This window comes from Triticum dicoccoides, chromosome 7A (genome assembly GCF_002162155.2).
Source record: "Triticum dicoccoides isolate Atlit2015 ecotype Zavitan chromosome 7A, WEW_v2.0, whole genome shotgun sequence".
NCBI classification, from domain to species: Eukaryota; Viridiplantae; Streptophyta; class Magnoliopsida; order Poales; family Poaceae; genus Triticum; species Triticum dicoccoides.
The window spans coordinates 17731929-17752086 of NC_041392.1; the positions used below are offsets into that span (position 1 = coordinate 17731929).

At 43.9% G+C, this 20158-nt stretch overlaps 1 pseudogene; it reads right to left on the reverse strand.

Annotated features, from left to right (window-relative positions):
* Positions 1–3211: 3211 nt before the first annotated feature.
* The window catches only part of LOC119332886, a 26820-nt pseudogene continuing 9873 nt past the window's right edge, over positions 3212–20158 (reverse strand).

The window sequence follows — 20158 nt, forward strand, 5'->3', positions numbered from 1 at the left end:
TGTTCTTATCAAGTGATGCTGAAAAGAATCAAATTGACATGGAGAAAGCAGGAAAGGGTCTTGACTGGGTTCATTCAAAGGAAAAATATAAGGAATATTTAAAGTAGCTCCCAGACCTAAGCTCCAGCAAGAGCAAGGCAGCATCCACGGCAAACCCTCACATGGTCCAGAAGCGTAAAGCAGTTTCAATGAAGAAGAATCTGCAGTTGCGTCAAACCAAGGAGAAGATGGTGAGTGGAGATGCTGAAGTAAATATGGTCAAGGTAGTTGTGCTTCAAACTGATATGCCAACAGTAGTGAGCAGAGAGCCAACCAATGTCAGAGAAGTTCAACAGATCAAGGGGAAGACTCCCCTTTCAACAGTCCCACCAGAACCACCTAAGCAGAAGATTGTCAAGTTTGCCAGGGGCGCAAAGGGGGAACAGGCCACAAAAGATTTGGGGTTCAGAGACGAGAGAGAGTTGCGAGCCGCAGCCATTGATGCAGGGGTGCCAAGTTCTGCTAGGTTGCTGCCAACTCAGACTGGAAAGATGCCAACTACAGATACCAGTGTGCCAACTGATGTGTCAGTTAGCAGCATGGTCACAGTCAAAACCACCACAGCTGGTCAGGAAGGCACCACTGCAACTGCAAGTCCCAATCTACTGATAGAGATGCTTCAATGCCAAACACAAAAGGAGGTGATCCAACTATAAAAGTGCCGTCCCCAAGAGCTGACTTTCAGCAACCATTAACACAAGAGGAGGTATTCGACATTATAAGTAGGTGCAAGCCTCCAAGGCCGCCAACTACAACACTATTGCGAACCAAGCCAGTGAATGATGCACCCGTGTTTGTGCCGCAAGGAGATGCCCTGGTCCTTGAACCCTTACGAAGATCAAACTCTTATCATGGTGATGGGTGCTACGATGCACCATCTTTTGACCTCGGCATAGATGGTGATGCTCCAGCACCTGCTCCAGCAGCAGAAACAGCGGAAGCCGGTGTGATCAGCATCGATGAGTGTGAGTTGGACCCAGCAGCTGTGAATGAAGGATGTGATGCTGCTGATGCCGACAAGGCAATAGCTCAAGAACTAGATGTTGGTTCACCAGAGAATTGCCACACCCCGATATGCACAGAACCAGAACTTGGCACGAGCAGTTCTTCGGGGCCACCTCTTGCACAAAGAAAGAGGAGGGTAAGAAGGCCCGCAGCATCTCAAAGGTCTCCATTCATCGACTACAACAAGAAGAAGACTTTCAGCACCAATGAGGTAGTGAACAAGCTTTACGCTGCCCTCTTGTATTGGGTCAGGCATCACAAAGGAGCAGGTGATAGAGCTACCAGGTAAACTAACTCCCCACAGCCTACATACATATCTTTTTCAGTTGCATAGGACCAGCCACTTAGTTGCACAGAAAGCATAGCATGTTGCACAGAACAGGGCTTTTAGTTGCACACTGTTCTGTTTTCATTTTCATGCACATTTTTTTGCTGTTGTGACCCTTCGAGCTAACTTGTCTTTTTATTGCTTTCAAAAAAAATCAGCCCTGAGATAATCAGGTATGGTGTTTTCTACATTTCTTTAAAGGAGTTAGTTGATTCGATGAAGCCGGTTTAATGGTTGTCAAAAATTGTTATTGAGACTGGAATCTTACACATCATGGATAACTTACCAGAAGGGTCAAAGAAGGTTGTTATGCCACTGAGGTTTTCTGTAAGTTTTTCCAAAACCCTCTTTTTACCCTCATCTTTGTTCTGTAGCACTTTTTTCGTTGACCATTTGAGGGAGGCCTTTCACCTACTAAGGAGTTTTGAGCCATGTTTTATAATCTCTGCAGATAAAATTATAGCAAGGGATCCACAATGTGAATGAGATAAACAAGAAGTTTGATTACAAGAACCGTCTCGACAAGAAAGACTTGGTGAGTGTTGTGCCCACATGATCAATCTTTTTTTAGTTGGCACCCACAGCATGTCCAGTTGCACATGACACATTTGTTAGTTGGCAGATACTTGTTGCAACCCGTTTTTAACTTGACCAAGTCTTTTACTGTTTTTCTTAGCTACATCTTGTATTTGTGTCTGAAATCGTTCACCCTTGCAGGTCATGCTGCCAGTGCTTGAGTGCGCAGATGTAACCGATAAGGACGGAGGGAGGCATTATTGGGTCTTCAGTGTCAACTTGGGGGACGGACGCTTCGAAGTTCTTGATTCAAGCAGGACGCTGGACAACATTGAGCTGATGAACATCGCCTCTATCTTTGCGGGGGCAGTACGCCAGCTATGGAGGAAGCATTACCCAAAGTTCAGCATCGAGCACTTCCAGATTATTGACATTGACGTACCGAAGCAGCTCGGCAAGTAGGACAATAAGCATTTCATTCCTTCTCAATCAAATACCATCATTTTGTAGTTTTTAAATTTTTCTACATGTGCAATCTTTAGTATTTTTAAGACACAGTACTAGTCTTCAATCTGTTTTATCATTTTTATGAGTTTCTAATGGATTATCTAGCTAGTTGCAGAGTGGCGCATAAGTAGTTGCACACTGGCACGTAAGCAGTTGCACAATGACACATAATGAGTTGCAGTAGAACACAAGCAGTTGCACAGTAGGACATAAGTAGTTGCACAGAGTGCATTACCTTTATTTGGTTTTAATTTTATGTGACAATTTTTTTTGCCTATTTTTGCAGTAATGAGTGTGGGTTGTTCGCACTGCTTAACGCTACCGAGTGGAATGGTAGCCAACTGCCCAACTACGACCCCAAGGAAGTACTCAACATCAGGAAGAAGCTGGCATATGATTGGGTCACCAGCGTGCACAACACCGCCCCATAGAGGAAGTTGCTGAGATACGAAAAGGAGTAGGTCAGTACTATTTTTTTCTGCTCCATGGAGGAAGTTGCTGGTTTGTACAATTTTATTAAGTAGATTTTGTAGTTGCACACTACTAGTAATTGCGTTTGCAACTCAATATCATCACTTTTGTTGATACATTAGGAGCACTGGATATACAATTGTTCAACAACTAAATATTTAACTAGTTGCCAACAAAGGCACAAATAGCAACTTTTTTTTACACAGTGCATGAACTAATTCAAGCAGCATAAATTAGATAAAGAGGAATCATAGATGCTGAATGTGTCCACTTGGTCCCAACATTGCTAAAAAAGACATCATTATTTTCCTTTTTTGTTCCAAAGTTACAAATGAGGAAACAGAATCACAGGAGCCTCTGTGGACACACACCAGCAGTGTGCTCTGTAGATTGGCACTGGCTGCATTTGTTTTTCTTCTTTGGGTGTAGCTCCAGTGCCGATTTGTACCTTCGACTCTTTGCCCTACCCTTTGTAGTAGACCTTGGAGGATCCCTGGGCACAAAATCATCAGAAGCTTGTGCAAGGGATGCATCCTCCAACGGGGCAGTAGGACCGTCACGATCACTTGTGTAATAATCATATAAAAAGTTTAGTATTTTTGTTATTGTGCAACCAGCACTGATGTTCTGTGCAACCACATAGTACATTTTGTGCAACTAACTGGTTGCTGTGTGCAAGTTAAGTTGAAAAAAACACCTGCAGTAGCACGGTCTGTCATGGTACTTGGATTGTAGTCGCCTATGGGCAGAACATGAAAAACAAGTTAGATTTTTAGCTTGATCCTCAAACTAACACAGCGCACGCAACTAGGCAGCATGTTTCTGTTCAACTGGGCACTATGATATGTGCAACTAAAGTCACTCACCCTAGTTTTTGTTTTGAAGTCGGTGAAGGTACTAACCTGGGTTATGAGCCCCCTGAGTCCTGCCTGTAGGTCCATTGGGAGTAGCACAAAGGGCACTGCTAGTTGGGCCTGGCGGGGGAGGAGGTCTTTGAGGGTTGGCATCACCTATAGGCAGAACAGGACAAACAAGTCAGTTGTGTTTATCTTTTTGATGCTCGAACTAACACAGCATGCGCAACTAGGTAGCATGTTCGGTGCAACTGAGCACCATGATGTGTGCAATTGGAGTTACAGACCTAGTTTGATGGGGAGTTGGGGGCAGGTAATTACCTGGACGACGAGCCCCTTGAGTGCTGCCTGTAGGGCCATTGGGAGGAGCACGCGGGTGAGGAGGTGGCGAAGGATGCCGTGTACAGCCAGGAGGGGGAGGAGGTCCTTGAGGGTTGACATCACATATATCCAGAACTGGAAAAATAAGTTAGTTGTGTTATCTTGATGCTTGAACTAACACAGCGTGCGCAACTAGGCAGTATGTTCTGTCCAAGTGGCTACCATAGTGTGTGCAACTGGGCACAATGATGTGTGCAACTGAAGTTACACACCTAGTTAGATCAGGAGTTGGGGCAGGTGATTACCTGGATGATGAGCCCCATGATTACTGCCTGGAGGTGGAGGAGGTCCTCGAGGGTTGCCATCATCTGATGGCCCCGTTGCAGCAGTCGGTTTTTTGTTTTTCTTAGACTTGTTCAGGTGGCCGATCTCGGTACGTGCTGCACGCATATGCTTGTATACAATAGCTTGTGCTGGATCAGAACCACTCGCAAACTTTGCTAGTTTCCGAAAATCGTACATCATGTTCCTCTCCCTTATCTGCTTCTTTGATTGAGGAGGCATTTCATCCGGTTGCTCATAACCAGTCCCTGGCGCACTAGGTACAACAGTAGGTGTCCACCGTCTTAGCAGGTACCTTTCCAGTATGAGATCAACGCCAACATGGGTGAAAACCTTGAGGATGTGGCAACAGAGGATGCCGTCCTTGTCCATTTTACAACACTCACACAAATAGGAACCCTCCTCCACCCTTGCCTGCACCAAGTAGTTTCGAGAACCATATTTCGCAACAAATTCCTGGTTCGGTCTGAGCTCAAACGCATCAGCACCAACTTGGAATGCATTATAACGTCCAATCAGCTCAAACTCTTCTCTGAACTTGCGGTAAAGGTCTCTAGTATAGGTTTTGTAAGCTTGCTTCTCTATTGGAAAGTTGGACCACAACTCAATCTCAAGGTGTTCTGTCCTATAATCATTGCAGCCTTCCTTGGCAAGGATGTGGTTCTATATTTTTTCATATTGCTTGACGAAGTTCAGCATTGAGTTGTGTGGGTTCACATATCTTTTGAGGACGGCGTTGAACCCCTCACTACGCTGTGTAGACTAGAGGAAGGGAAAGAACCTGTGTTTGAAGTAGCACGGCACCCAAGTTGACCTATATTCGTACAACTTCTCAAAGTGCGTGTGTGTCATAGCCTCATACTTCATTATTAACCCAGCCCAATTCTGCTCAAACTCGTCTATAGTGAAGCTGAAGTCAACACACTTGTTGAAATCATCAGAGAGTCCTGGATTCCGGCACAGCAACCAACCAACCTTTTTCTGAGCCTTTTTCATGATGTGCCATCGACAATAGCGGTGCACGGTGGTTGGAAAGATGCTCTGTATTGACTGCCTCATCGCACCATCCTGATCGGTGATGAAGTTGTCAGGAGGTTTGCCATCCATAGCCTCTAGGAATGCTCCAAAGACCCAATCAAAGCTCGATGCCAACTCCTGCCTCACAAACACGCAACCCAGCATGAAAGATTGGCCATGTCGGTTTATTCCTATGAAGGGCGCGAACGGCATATTGTACAAGTTGGTCATGTAGGTGGTGTCAAACGATATGCAATCATGGTACGCCTCCACATAAGCTTTTCGAGCTAAGCCGTCCACCCAAAATATGTTAACAACTCTGTCCTCTTCATCATATTTCACCTTATAGAAGAAGTCTGGATCGGTTTTTGGTATATCCTTGAAGTGCGCAATTGTCTCAATCAGATCACCCTCCTTTGTGTCATCTCTACGGAAACTTGTACAAAGATTTGTTATTGCCTTTGGTCTGAACGACACCATCATCTCAGATCCATAGAACTCTGCCATCACATGCATCATTCGTCCTGCATAATACAAAAACAAATAGTATATCCTTTTTTAGTTGCACAAATGGCACATCCAGCTGCACAGTAATAGGACATGTGTTGGCACAGAACATAATTGCAGGAAATGGACACCTAGCTGCACCTTTTTAAAAACACTTTGCAGTTTTTGCATACAGGACATTGTGTAGTTGCACAGTAAAGACAATCTAGGTGCACAAGAAGCACCAAAAGTGATATACAAAAAGCATGGGAAGTTGGACACCAGTTGCATAGTTAAGCCATTTCAGTTGCACAGTAGTACCATAACAGTTGCACACTGGACTGCCTAGAAAGAAACTTAATTCTTCAAGGGATATAGAAAAACACCACACCTGTAGTCAAGTTGCAGTTATACAAGATGCGCAGAAACTCCTTTTCATCAGGTGAGATGCCTTGGTGGGATCTCAAGTATTTCGATAATGACGGTTTGTTCACAAGCAGATGATTGTGGTCATGAACAAAGTGCGTCACCTCCCATCGCCCATCTATCAGCTTCACCAACATTTTCGCCTTGCATTCAGTCTGCTTTATTGTCTCGCGTTTGCGCTTCTTCTTCTTCTTACTAGTACCAGCCTCCTCTTCAGCAAATATTGGAGGTTCTTCTTCCATCTCCTCATCACTGTTAACAGATTTTGGATCTGGAATAGGGTCCAGGACAGGAGGAGCCTCAGCTCCTCCATCATTAGCTTTGGGCTTCTTGAACTTGTTGCAGCAAAACTGTTGTTTTATCAATTCATTGATGTGGACTGTCCGTCTAGATGTGTTCATCTTGATAGAGAAACCCATCCGTAGTGCATAGCTGTTGTAGTGATCCTTAGCAATTTGAAGGCTGTCAAACCTCATGCCAACATAGGGTTCCATAGGTTGAGAATCAGCCTCGTCCTCTCCTTCTTCTACTTGCACAGCTCTGTCAACAGCCCCAGCTTCTAGCTCAGTCCTGGTTGGACCAGGAACATTTGCCTCAGTTCCTGTGTCATCAAGAGTATGGCTCTCTGACTGCAAAGACACCACTACAGGGGCACCACGGGCTGATGACTGGCCTGCCACATTGTCATGGCCCGTAGGGTTACCATCACGACATGCCTGCGTGTAGTAAACAGATCGACCATTTTCTGTCCAATTTCCTTGTTGTATGCTGGGTTGCTGCTGATCCATATCACGAGGAATCTCATTGAGATCTGGAGGCAACTCATTGAGATCAAGCATTTTTTTTCCTTGTTCTTGGATGCTGCCACACACTCCCTGCACATATATAAAAAGAAGAAATTGATGTCATCAGTTGGTAACCACAGAAAAAGAGTGCTTCAAACAACCTAAAAACTTAGTAAATAGACAGTTGCACACCATTTTGTGATAATCTTAGTTCCAAAAACAACATGACCGTAGCATAATCTTTTATTATAACGGTTATGAATTTTTTTGTTTGCACAGATTTGTTATGTTAGTTGCACAGTTTGCAGTAAATAACTGGCAAAAGCATGACTTCTTTTTGCTACAGAGTTTTTCTGACTTTCCTCCTTTTTGTTTTGTTGTAATGATCTGTAGGTTTCCGTTTCGCAAGGAGCTCTTTTCAGATTTTTCTGCACATAATTGGATGCTACATTTGAGAAGGAAAATCCAGGTGAAAGAAGAAAGAAGAATTGGAGGACAGATTATAGTTATATGTTTTTCATCGTCGTTTATGTTTCTAGTTCTGGTATATTTGAACATATTAATATGGTTTGCAATAGGTGTGGGACCAGAATATATGCGTGGGACAAGATTATATGTGTGAATATGTTAATATGGTTTGTGGCTTCATTAGCCATGGACAAAAGTTGTTGTGCTTTTCCTGTTGCACTACAGATTTCTGGTTTTCGCTAGAATAGGCGTCTCAATTGCCAGGATGTATCTTTGCACTTGGCCAGCATACATATCCAGTTGGACATTCAATGTTTTTAGTTGGCTAGAATAGATGTCTCAGCTGGCCAGGTTGCATTTATTTCAGTTTTTGGCCAACATGCATGTTCAGTTGGACAGTTAATACATTCAATTGGCTAGAATAGATGTCTCAGTTGGCAAGGATACATTTTCTCAGTTTTTTGCCAACATGCATGTTTAGTTGGCCAGAAAACATGTTTTTTATTTGCACATATACTACAGTTTTCCCAAAGTGTTCACTCACAAACATGTATTTGCGAAATATATATGTTTACTTGGCCAGGATACATGTTTAGTTGGCCAGGATACATGTTTTTTAGTTGACCAGATAACACGTGGGGTACAATGCATGTTTTAGTTTTGGCTAGCATGCATGCCGAGTTGCCAGAATATAGGTTCAGTTGGATGGGATGCATGTTCAGTTGCACATTTATAATTTCTTCGTTTCACATATCTATTGGGCAGTTAATTTTTTGTTCATTTTGCAAACAATAAGTACAAGTTGGTAGAATGCATGTTTAGTTTTTGAAGGAAATATGCCCTAGAGGCAATAATAAAGTTATTATTTATTTCCTTATATCATGATAAATGTTTATTATTCATGCTAGAATTGTATTAACCGGAAACATAAAACATGTGTGAATACATAGACAAACAGAGTGTCACTATTATGCCTCTACTTGACTAGCTCGTTAATCAAAGATGGTTATGTTTCCTAACCATGGACAAAGAGTTGTTATTTGATTAACGGGATCACATCATTAGTTGAATGATCTGATTGACATGACCCATTCCATTAGCTTAGCACCCGATCGTTTAGTATGTTGCTATTGCTTTCTTCAGGACTTATACATGTTCCTATGACTATGAGATTATGCAACTCCCGTTTGCCGAAGGAACACTTTGTGTGCTACCAAACGTCACAACGTAACTGGGTGATTATAAAGGAGCTCTACAGGTGTCTCCAAAGGTACATGTTGGGTTGGCGTATTTCGAGATTAGGATTTGTCACTCCGCATGTCGGAGAGGTATCTCTAGGCCCTCTCAGTAATGCACATCACATAAGCCTTGCAAGCATTGCAACTAATGAGTTAGTTGTGAGATGATGTATTACGGAACGAGTAAAGAGACTTGCCGGTAACGAGATTGAACTAGGTATTGGATACCGACGATCGAATCTCAGGCAAGTAACATATCGATGACAAAGGGAACAACGTATGTTGTTATGCGGTCTGACTGATAAAGATCTTCGTAGAATATGTAGGAGCCAATATGGGCATCCAGGTCCCGCTATTGGTTATTGACCGGAGACGTGTCTCGGTCATGTCTACATTGTTCTCGAACCGTAGGGTCCGCACGCTTAAGGTTTCGATGACAGTTATATTATGAGTTTATGAGTTTTGATGTACCGAAGGAGTTCGGAGTCCCGGATGAGATCGGGGACATGACGAGGAGTCTCGAAATGGTCGAGACATAAAGATCGATATATTGGACGACTATATTCGGACATCGGAAAGGTTCCGAGTGATTCGGGTATTTTTCGGAGTACCGGGGAGTTACGGGAATACGGGGGGAGAAGTATTGGGCCTTATTGGGCCATACGGGAAAGAGAGAGGGGCTGCCTAGGGCAGGCCGCGCCCCCCCCCCCCCAAGGCCTAGTCCGAATTGGACTAGGGGGAAGGGCTGCGCCCCCTCCTTCCTTCCCTTCTCCCTTCCCCTTCCTTGTCTCCTACTCCTACTACATGGAAGGACTCCTAGTTGGACTAGGAAAGGGGGAATCCTACTCCCGGTGGGAGTAGGACCCCCCTAGGGCGCGTCATAGAGAGGGTCGGCCCTCCCCTCCTCCACTCCTTTATATACGAGGGCAGGGGGCACCCCATAGACACACAAGTTGATCTTCCTGATCGTTCCTTAGCCGTGTGCGGTGCCCCCTCCACGATATTACACCTCAGTCATATTGTAGTGGTGCTTAGGCGAAGCCCTGCGACGGTTGAACATCAAGATCGTCACCACGCCGTCGTGCTGACGGAACTCCTCCCCGAAGCTTTGCTGGATCGGAGCCCGGGGAGCGTCATCGATCTGAACGTGTGCCAAGAACTCAGAGGTACCGGAGTAACGGTGCTTGGATCGGTTGGACCGGGAAGACGTATGACTACTTCCTCTATGTTGCATCAACGCTTCCGCTTCGGTCTACGAGGGTACGTAGACAACACTCTCCCATCTCGTTGCTATGCATCACCATGATCTTGCGTGTGCGTAGGAATTTTTTTGAAATTACTACGTTCCCCAACAGTGGCATCCGAGCCTAGGTTTTATGGTTTGATGTTATATGCACGAGTAGAACACAAGTGAGTTGTGGGCGATATAAGTCATACTGCTTACCAGCATGTCATACTTTGGTTCGGCGGTATTGTTGGATGAAGCGGCCCGGACCGACATTACGCGTACGCTTACGCGAGACTGGTTCTACCGCCGTGCTTTGCACACAGGTGGCTGGCGGGTGTCAGTTTCTCCAACTTTAGTTGAACCGAGTGTGGCTATGCCCGGTCCTTGCGAAGGTTAAAACAACACCAACTTGACAAACTATCATTGTGGTTTTGATGCGTAGGTAAGATTGGTTCTTGCTTAAGCCCGTAGCAGCCATGTAAAACTTGCAACAACAAAGTAGAGGACGTCTAACTTGTTTTTGCAGGGCATGTTGTGATGTGATATGGTCAAGACATGATGCTAAATTTTATTGTATGAGATGATCATGTTTTGTAACCGAGTTATCGGCAACTGGCAGGAGCCATATGGTTGTCGCTTTATTGTATGCAATGCAATCGCGCTGTAACGCTTTACTTTATCACTAAGCGGTAGCGATAGTCATGGAAGCATAAGATTGGCAAGACGACAATGATGCTACGATGGAGATCAAGGTGTCGCGTCGGTGACGATGGTGATCATGACGGTGCTTCGGAGATGGAGATCACAAGCACAAGATGATGATGACCATATCATATCACTTATATTGATTGCATGTGATGTTTATCTTTTATGCATCTTATCTTGCTTTGATTGACGGCAGCATTATAAGATGATCTGTCACTAAATTTCAAGATAAAAGTGTTCTCCTTGAGTATGCACCGTTGCCAAAGTTCGTCGTGCCCAGACACCACGTGATGATCGGGTGTGATAAGCTCTACGTCCATCTACAACGGGTGCAAGCTAGTTTTGCACACGCAGAATACTCAGGTTAAACTTGACGAGCCTAGCATATGCAGATATGGCCTCGAAACAGTGAGACCGAAAGGTCGAGCGTGAATCATATAGTAGATATGATCAACATAGTGATGTTCACCATTGAATGCTACTCCATTTCACGTGATGATCCGTTATGGTTTAGTTGATTTGGATCACGTGATCACTTAGAGGATTAGAGGGATGTCTATCTAAGTGGGAGTTCTTAAGTAATATGATTAATTAAACTTTAATTTATCATGAACTTAGTCCTGGTAGTATTAGCATATCTATGTTGTAGATCAACAGCTCGCGTTGTTGCTTTCATATATTTATTTTGATATGTTCCTAGAGAAAAATTGTGTTGAAAGATGTTAGTAGCAATGATGCGGATTGGATCCGTGATCTGAGGTTTATCCTCATTGCTGCACAGAAGAATTATGTCCTTGATGCACCGCTAGGTGACAGACCTATTGCAGGAGCAGATGCAAACATTATGAACGTTTGGCTAGCTCAATATGATGACTACTTGATAGTTTAGTGAACCATGCTTAACGGCTTAGAATCGGGACTTCAAAGACGTTTTGAACGTCATGGACCATATGAGATGTTCCAGGAGTTGAAGTTAATATTTCAAGCAAATACCCGAGTTGAGAAATATGAAGTCTCCAACAAGTTTTATAGCTAAAAGATGGAGGAGAATAGCTCAAGCAGTGAGCATGTGCTCAGATTGTCTGGGTACTACAATCACTTGAATCAAGGGGGAGTTAATCTTCCAGATAAAATAGTGATTGACAGAATTCTCTAGTCACCATCACCAAGTTAGTAGAACTTCGTGATGAACTATAATATGCAAGGGATAACGGAAACAATTCCCAAGCTCTTCGTGATGTTGAAATCGACGAAGGTAGAAATCAAGAAAAACATCAAGTGTTGATGGTTAACAAGACCACTAGTTTCAAGAAAAGGGCAAAGGGAAGAAGGGGAACTTCAAGAAGAACAGCAAGCAAGTTGCTGCTCAAGTGAAGAAGCCCAAGTCTAGTCCTAAGCCTGAGACTAAGTGCTTCTACTACAAAGGGACTGGTCACTGGAAGCAGAACTGCCCCAAGTATTTGGCGGATAAGAAGGATGGCAAAGTGAACAAAAGTATATTTGATATACATGTTATTGATGTGTACTTTACTAGTGTTTATAGCAACCCCTCAGTATTTGATACTGGATCAGTTGCTAAGAGTAGTAACTCGAAACAGGAGTTGTAGAATAAACAGAGACTAGTTAAGGGTGAAGTGACGATGTGTGTTGGAAGTAGTTCCAAGATTGATATGATCATCATCGCACACTCCCCTATGCTTTCGGGATTAGTGTTGAACCTAAATAAGTGTTATTTGGTTTTTGCGTTGAGCATGAATATGATTTGGTCATGTTTATTACAATACTGTTATTCATTAAAGTTAGAGAATAATTGTTGTTCTGTTTACACGAATAAAACCTTCGATGGTCATACACCCAATGAAACAAGTTCGTTGGATCTCGATCGTAGTGATACAGATATTCATAATATTGAAACCAAAAGATGCAAAGTTAATAATGATAGTGCAACTTATTTGTGGCACTGCTGTTTAAGTCATATTGGTGTAAAGCGCATGAAGAAACTCCATGCTGATGGCTTTTGGAATCACTTGATTATGAATCACTTGATGCTTACGAACCATGCCTTATCAGCAAGATGACTAAAACGCCGTTCTCCGGAACAATGAAGCAAGCAACAGATTTGCTGGAAATCATACATACTGATGTATGTAGTCCGATGAATATTAAGGCTTGCAAGGTATCATTATTTTCTCACCTTCACAGATGATTTGAGCAGATATGGGGATATCTACTTGATGAAACATAAGTCTGAAACATTTGAACAGTTCAAAGAATTTCAGAGTGAAGTGGAAAATCATCGTGACAAGAAAATAAAAGTTTCTACGATATGATCGCAGAGGTAAAATATTTGAGTTACGAGTTTGGCCTTCAATTAAAACAATGTGAAATAGTTTCACTACTCACGCCACCTGGAACACCATAGTGTAATGGTGTGTCCGAACGTCATAACCGTACATTATTAGATATAGTGCGATCTATGATGTCTCTTACCGATCCACCACTATCGTTTTGGGGTTATGCATTAGAGACAACTGCATTCACGTTAAATAGGGCACCATCTAAATCCGTTGAGACGACACCGTGTGAACTATGGTTTGGCAAGAAACCTAAGCTGTCGTTTCTTAAAGTTTGGAGATGCGATGCTTATGTGAAAAAGTTTCATCTCGATAAGCTCAAACTAAAATCGGAGAAATATGTCTTCATAGGATACCCAAAGGAGACAGTTGGGTACACCTTCTATCACAGATCCGAAGGCAAGACATTCCTTGCTAAGAATGGATCCTTTCTAGAGAAGGAGTTTCTCTCGAAAGAAGTGAGTGGGAGGAAAGTAGAAAACTTGATAAGATAATTGTACCTTCTCCCTTATTGGAAAATAGTTCATCACATAAATCTGTTCCTGTGACTACTACACCAATTAGTGAGGAATCTAATGATGATGATCATGTAACTTCAGATCAAGTTACTACCGAATCTCGTAGGTAAACCAGAGTGAGATCCGCACCAGAGTGGTACGGTTATCCTATTCTGGAGGTCATGTTACTTGACCATGACGAATCTATGAACTATGAGGAAGCGATGATGAGCCCAGATTCCGATAAATGGCTTGAGGCCATGAAATCTGAGATAGGATCCATGTATGAGAACAAAGTGTGGACTTTGGTGGACTTGCCCGAGGATCGGCAAGCCATTGATAATAAATGGATCTTCAAGAGGAAGACGGACACGGATAGTAGTGTTACTATCTACAAAGCTAGAATTGTCGCAAAAGGTTTTCGACAAGTTCAAGGTGTTGACTACGATGAGAGTTTCTCACTCGTACCTATGCTTAAGTTTGTCCGAATCATGTTAGCAATTGCCGCATTTTATAAAATCTGGCAAATGGATAAACAAAACTGCATTCCTTAATGGATTTATTAAAGAAGAGTTGTATGTGATGCAACAAGATGGTTTTGTCAATCCTAAAGGTGCTAACAAAATATGCAAGCTCCAACGCTCCATTTATGGACTGGTGCAAGCATCTCGGAGTTGGAATATACGCTTTGATAAGTTGATCAAAGCATATAGTTTTATACAGACTTGCGGTGAAGCCTGTATTTACAAGAAAGTGAATGGGAGCACTACAACATTTCTGATAAGTATATGTGAATGACATATTGTTGATCAGAAATAATGTAGAATTATTCTGCAAAGCATAAATGAGTGTTTGAAAGGAGTTTTTCAAAGAAAGACCTCGGTGAAGCTGCTTACATATTGAGTATCAAGATCTATAGAGATAGATCAAGACGCTTGATAAGTTTTTTCAATGAGTACATACCTTGACAAGATTTTGAAGTAGTTCAAAATGGAACATTCAAAGAAAAAGTTTTTTGCCTGTGTTACAAGGTGTGAAGTTGAGTAAGACTCAAAGCCCGACCACGGCAGAAGATAGAAAGAGAATGAAAGTCATTCCCTATGCCTCAGTCATAGGTTCTATAAAGTATGCCATGCTGTGTACCAGATCTATTGTATACCATACACTGTGTTAAGAGAGGGAGTATAATAGTGATCTAGGAGTAGATCAATGGACATCGGTCAAACTTATCCTTACTGGAATAAGGATATGTTTCTCGATTACGGAGGTGACAAAAGGTTCATCTAAAGGGTTACGTCGATGCAAGTTTTGACACTGATCCAGATGACTCTAACTCTCAGTCTGGATACATATTGAAAGTGGGAGCAATTAGCTAGAGTAGCTCCATGCAGAGCATTGTTGACATAGAAATTTACAAAATACATGCGGATCTGAATGTGGCAGACCCGTTGACTAAACTTCTCTCACAAGCAAAACATGATCACTTTTTGGGTCTTAATCACATAGCGACGTGAACTAGATTATTGAATCTAGTAAACCCTTTGGATGTTAGTCACATGGAGATGTGAACCAATCACATAAAGATGTGAACTATTGATGTTAAATCACATGGCGATGTGATCTAGATTATTGACTCTAGTGCAAGTGGGAGACTGAAGGAAATATGCCCTAGAGGCAATAATAAAGTTATTATTTATTTCCTTATATCAAGATAAATGTTTATTATTCATGCTAGAATTGTATTAACCGGAAATATAATACATGTGTGAATACATGGACAAACAGAGTGTCACTAGTATGCCTCTACTTGACTAGCTCGTTAATCAAAGATGGTTATGTTTCCTAACCATGGACAAAGAGTTGTTATTTGATTAACGGGATCACATCATTAGTTGAATGATCTGATTGACATGACCCATTCCATTAGCTTACCAGCCGATCGTTTAGTATGTTACTATTGCTTTCTTCATGACTTATACATGTTCCTACGACTATGAGATTATGCAACTCCCGTTTGCCGGAGGAACACTTTGTGTGCTACCAAACGTCACAACGTAACTGGGTGATTATAAAGGAGCTCTACAGGTGTCTCCAAAGGTACATGTTGGGTTGGCGTATTTCGAGATTAGGATTTGTCACTCCGAATGTCGAAGAGGTATCTCTGGGCCCTCTCGGTAATGCACATCACATAAGCCTTGCAAGCATTGCAAGTAATGAGTTAGTTGTGAGATGATGTATTACGGAATGAGTAAAGAGACTTGCCGGTAACGAGATTGAACTAGGTATTGGATACCGACGATCGAATCTCAGGCAAGTAACATACCGATGACAAAGGGAACAACGTATGTTGTCATGCGGTCTGACCGATAAAGATCTTCGTAGAATATGTAGGAGCCAATATGGGCATCCAGGTCCCGCTATTGGTTATTGACCGGAGACGTGTCTCGGTCATGTCTACATCGTTCTCGAACCGTAGGGTCCGCACGCTTAAGGTTTCGATGACAGTTATATTATGAGTTTATGAGTTTTGATGTACCGAGGGAGTTCAGAGTTCCGGATGAGATCGGGGACATGACGAGGAGTCTCGAAATGGTCGAGACGTAAAGATCAATATATTGGACGACTATATTCGGACATCGGAAAGGTTCCGAGTGATTCGGGTATTTTTCGGAGTACCGGTGAGTTACGGGAATACGGGGGGAGAAGTATTGGGCCTTATTGGGCCATACGGGAAAGAGAGAGGGGCTGCCTAGGGCAGGCCGCGCGCCCCCCCAAGGCGTAGTCCGAATTGGACTAGGGGGAGGGGCTGCGCCCCCTCCTTCCTTCCCTTCTCCCTTCCCCTTCCTTGTCTCCTACTCCTACTATATGGAAGGACTCCTAGTTGGACTAGGAAAGGGGGAATCCTACTCCAGGTGGGAGTAGGACTCCCCTAGGGCGCGCCATAGAGAGGGTCGGCCGTCCCCTCCTCCACTCCTTTATATATGGGGGCAGGGGGCACCCCATAGACACACAAGTTGATCTTCGTGATCGTTCCTTAGCCGTGTGCGGTGCCCCCCTCCACGATATTAGACCTCAGTCATATTGTAGCGGTGCTTAGGCGAAGCCCTGCGACGGTTGAACATCAAAATCGTCACCACGTCGTCGTGCTGACGGAACTCCTCCGCGAAGCTTTGCTGGATCGGAGCCCGGGGAGCGTCATCGAGCTGAACGTGTGCCAAGAACTCAGAGGTACCGGAGTAACGGTGCTTGGATCGGTTGGACCAGGAAGACATATGACTCCTTCCTCTATGTTGCATCAATGCTTCCGCTTCGGTCTACGAGGGTACGTAGACAACACTCTCCCATCTCGTTGCTATGCATCACCATGATCTTGCGTGTGCGTAGGAATTTTTTTGAAATTACTACGTTCCCCAACAGTTTTTGGCTACAATGCTTTGTTGAGTTGGCTTTAATCATGTTTTAATTGGCCAGAGAACTTGTTTTTAATTGGCTTGTTTAACACATCCAGGTGATAGAAACTTGTCTGGCATGCATCAAGTAGTTTTTGGCATGTTTAACACATCCAGCAGTAACATCAAGTAGGCTGGTGTGATGTGCCAGATTCACCTCTTTTTTGAAGCAGATTCTCCATGGATCCATGGAGAAGGGGGTTTACATATGCCTATGCAGTACAAGAAAGGGGGAAGTGAAGAGGTGCAGAGGGGGCTTACCTGCTTGATCTTACTGCCTGGTATGGCTCTGACCACCCTGCCCTTTAGATCTTGAAGCAGCTCCTTCTACTTTGGGGCTCCCATGGCGGCTGTGTAGGAGGAGGAAGAAGGGTTGGGGGCGATTTCTGTTTGGATCTGCTTCTGGCGTGGAGAAGAAGAAAAAGGCAGCATGGGAGGGGCTGAGGCGTGGGGGCGAGCGGGGGCGTGGGTGCGTGCTGGGGACAGCTGGCTACATGGGCGCTCGATCGGTTTGTTTGGTGGCCGGTCGAGCGGTCTGTTGCCTTCCTTTTCTGTTTCGTGGGGACAGGGGGTTTCCTTTTTCAGCCGGCCGCTCGGTTGCACTAGTGGGCAGCCGGCCGCCCACTAGACACGCCCAAAAAACTAACGCTACTTTTTTGCGCCAAAAAAGGATAATCAATTTTTTTGGAATTTAGAAAAAGTGCAATCTCCTGGGGTGAGCCAAATCGGCCAGCTACTGCCGCCACTGTTGACACATATTTTCTTCTTATGTTGAGTATGTATTTTATTAAAAAAACAAACAATTTGATTGAAATGTCATTTTAAGAAATTTAGAATGATTTTCCTCTTTTCGTAGAGTGACTAGGACAAGCCTTCCTTCCTCCTATTGATATCCACCAGTGAGTTGGTAGATTCGCCTCCCCTCTGCTTGCCGCTCCAGTGACTGATGACGGTAATCCTAGTGTCTCAACTCTGGCTAGTATATTAGGGTTTTAGTCCATACACAGGCAGCTCTCAAGTGGATGGTGGCGCTTCATCTTTAAGTTGGTCTTCCGGCTTCGATGCTCTTCGAGTTCGTCTATTGAGACAAATTAGACAAAGCTCCGACATAGATTCCTATCTGCTTATCGTGGCGGCGAGGTTAAAGTTTTTTGTCAACTTCTTCGAATTGGTTGAAGGGTTCAACGGCAATGACTGTGACTCCGGGGCGCTAGTCCTTAGTGAAGGAAATATGCCCTAGAGGCAATAATAAAGTTATTATTTATTTCCTTATATCATGATAAATGTTTATTATTCATGCTAGAATTGTATTAACCGGAAACATAATACATGTGTGAATACATAGACAAACAGAGTGTCAATAGTATGCCTCTACTTGACTAGCTCGTTAATCAAAGATGGTTATGTTTCCTAACCATGGAGAAAGAGTTGTTATTTGATTAACGGGATCACATCATTAGTTGAATGATCTGATTGACATGACCCATTCCATTAGCTTAGCACCCGATCGTTTAGTATGTTGCTATTGCTTTCTTCATGACTTATACATGTTCCTATGACTATGAGATTATGCAACTCCCGTTTGCCGGAGGAACACTTTGTGTGCTACCAAACGTCACAACGTAACTGGGTGATTATAAAGGAGCTCTACAGGTGTCTCCAAAGGTAGATGTTGGGTTGGCGTATTTCGAGATTAGGATTTGTCACTCCGATTGTCGGAGAGGTATCTCTGGGCCCTCTCGGTAATGCACGTCACATAAGCCTTGCAAGCATTGCAACTAATGAGTTAGTTGCGAGATGATGTATTACGGAACGAGTAAAGAGACTTGCCGGTAACGAGATTGAACTAGGTATTGGATACCGACGATCGAATCTCGGGCAAGTAACATACCGATGACAAAGGGAACAACGTATGTTGTTATGCGGTCTGACCGATAAAGATCTTCGTAGAATATGTAGGAGCCAATATGGGCATCCAGGTCCCGCTATTGGTTATTGACCGGAGACGTGTCTCGGTCATGTCTACATTGTTCTCGAACCGTAGGGTCCGCACGCTTAAGGTTTCGATGACAGTTATATTATGAGTTTATGAGTTTTGATGTACGGAAGGAGTTCGGAGTCCCAGATGAGATCGGGGACATGACGAGGAGTCTCGAAATGGTCGAGACGTAAAAATCGATATATTGGACGACTATATTCGGACATCGGAAAGGTTCCGAGTGATCCGAGTATTTTTCGGAGTACCGGAGAGTTACAGGAATTCGCCGGGGAGTATATGGGCCTTATTGGGCTTTAGGGGAAAGAGATAGGAGAGGTTGGGCGCCCCCCCCCAAGGCCTAGTCCGAATTGGACTAGGGGGAAGGGCTGCGCCCCCTCCTTCCTTCTCTCCTCTTTTCCCTTGCCTTGACTCCTACTCCTACTACATGAAAGGACTCCTAGTTGGACTAGGAAAAGGGGAATCCTACTCCCGGTGGGAGTAGGACTCCCCTAGGGCGCGCCATAGAGAGGGCCGGCCCTCCCCTCCTCCACTCCTTTATATACGGGGGCAGGGGCACCCCATAGACACACAAGTTGATCTTTGAGATCGTTCCTTAGCCGTGTGCGGTGCCCCCGCCACCATATTCCACCTCGATCATATCGTTGTAGTGCTTAGGCGAAGCCCTGCGTCGGTAGAACATCAATATCGTCACCACGCCGTCATGCTGACGGAACTCCTCCTCGATGCTTTGCTGGATCGGAGCCCGAGGATCGTCATCGAGCTGTACATGTGCTAAGAACTCGGAGGTGCCGGAGTAACGGTGCTTGGATTGGTCGGATCGGGAAGACGTACAACTACTTCCTCTACGTTGTGTGATCGCTTCCGCAGTCGGTCTGCGTAGGTACGTAGACAACACTCTCCCCTCTCGTTGCTGTGCATCACCATGATCTTGCGTGTGCGTAGGAAATTTTTAAAATTACTACGCTCCCCAACAGTGGCATCCGAGCCTGGTTTTATGGTTTGATGTTATATGCACGAGTAGAACACAAGTGAGTTGTGGGCGATATAAGTCATACTGCCTACCAGCATGTCATACTTTGGTTCGGTGGTATTGTTGGACGAGACGACCCGGACCAACCTCTAC